A 1,865-nucleotide genomic window follows, 5' to 3' on the forward strand; every position below is an offset into this window, starting at 1 on the left:
GTGCCCTGTGCTGGGAGGAATGTGCAGGGCAGAGCTGAGCCCCATGGGCTGGGCTGGGCTCTGGTAGTACTAGTAGGGACAAGCCTTGGAGAGACAAGAGTAGCTCCTAGTAGCCACAACTGTAGGCAGGAAACAGCCAGATCAAATCTGGATACCATCCATCTTCAGGTGCCTAGGGAAAGAGAGAAGGGTAAAGAGAAACTGACTTTGAAACTGGACATTTCAAAGAGTTGTCTTTATTTTTGTAGAAAATTATAATTGCAGTCACCCTGAAATAGAGAGACGTGTAATCACCAAGTGCCAGCTGTGTGGGGCCCGCAGGTGTGACTGCTCTGGGAGTGGGAGTCTTTTTTTCCCCTCTGGGCTCCCCAATGTTCAGGCTGAGAGCAATGCTGAAATAGGATTTCTGTTCCTTCAACGAAGGGGGCAATACATTAACAGCAAAACCCACAGCTTAAATATTTAAAAAATCGAAAGTGACATTTCTCCAAAGAATGAAAAGAATTTTTGAGTAAATTACTGAGAAAAAAAGCATAGGATTGACTCACGGAAATCTGTCCCAGTGTATCAATGTTTTCTTTCAACAGTCCACAATGCCCAGAGTGAAAAAATGTCCAACAGCAGCTCCATCAGCCACTTCCTCCTGCTGGCACTGGCAGACACGCGGCAGCTGCAGCTCCTGCATTTCTGCCTCTTCCTGGGCATCTCCCTGGCTGCCCTCCTGGGCAACGACCTCATCATCAGTGCCGTAGCCTGCGGCCACCACCCGCACACCCCCATGTTCTTCTTCATGGTCAACCTGGCCCTCACTGACCTGGGCTGCATCTGCACCACTGTGCCCAAATCCATGCACAATTCCCTCTGGGACACCAGGAACATCTCCTACTCTGGATGTGCTGCTCAAGTCTTTTTCTTTGTGTTTTTTCTTTCAGCAGAGTTTTTTCTCCTGACCATCATGTGCTACGACCGCTACGTGTCTATCTGCAAACCCCTGCATTACGGGACCCTCCTGGGCAGCAGAGCTTGTGCCCACATGGCAGCAGCTGCCTGAGCCAGTGCCTTTCTCTATTCACTGCTGCACATGGGCAATACATTTTCCCTGTCCCTGTGCCATGGCAATGTCCTGGGCCAGTTCTTCTGTGAAATCCCACACATCCTCAAACTCTTCTGCTCAAACTCAAACCTCAGAGAACTTGGGCTTCTTGCTGTTAGTGTTTGTTTAGGTTTTGGCTGTTTTGAGTTCATTGTTTTCTCCTATGTGCAGATCTTCAGGGCTGTGCTGAGGATCCCCTCTGAGCAGGGACGACACAAAGCCTTTTCCACCTGCCTCCCTCACCTGGCCGTGGTCTCACTGTTCCTCAGCACTGGCACATTTGCCTGCTTGAAGCCCGCCTCCATCTCTTTCCCATCCCTGGATCTGGCCCTGTCAGTTCTGTACTCAGTAGTGCCTCCAGCCCTGATCCCCCTTATCTACAGCCTGAGGAACTATTGAGAATTGGTTAGAAAGCCATGGACAGAACTGTGGGTATGGCTCGGCTGAGGCCTTGTTGCAGAAAAGCAGCTCCTGCTAAGTAGTAGCTAGGCCTTGCTTATGCAGATTTTGCTGAGCAACAGTGTTTGCTTTTAAGAGACTTTTGCAAAAGCAATAGAGCTAGCATAATTTGCAGAGTTAGTCGATAAGTAATACATATGTCCATTGTTCAATCAAGGCCTTAACTTCCAGGGAAGCACCTAGCAAGCGAGGTATAACCCTGGGATGGATACTATATAGCAATAAGTATAAGAATAAGGGAAGTAGGAGCAGCGGAATAGCACGTATGCTTTTTGGATAGAAATTCAGTAGGTGTGATTATCTCACACTTGCA

General features: G+C 48.6%; 1 pseudogene across 1 annotated transcript; it reads left to right on the top strand.

The window, feature by feature from the left end:
* Positions 1–537: 537 nt before the first annotated feature.
* LOC306816930 (olfactory receptor 14I1-like) lies at positions 538–1,492 on the top strand (annotated as a pseudogene). The gene has a single exon. The product of its transcript is annotated as an olfactory receptor 14I1-like (transcript).
* The last annotated feature ends 373 nt before the right edge of the window (positions 1,493–1,865 follow it).

The sequence above is a fragment of the Erithacus rubecula genome, assembly GCF_903797595.1.
Source record: "Erithacus rubecula genome assembly, contig: scaffold_98_arrow_ctg1, whole genome shotgun sequence".
Taxonomy (NCBI): Eukaryota; Metazoa; Chordata; class Aves; order Passeriformes; family Muscicapidae; genus Erithacus; species Erithacus rubecula.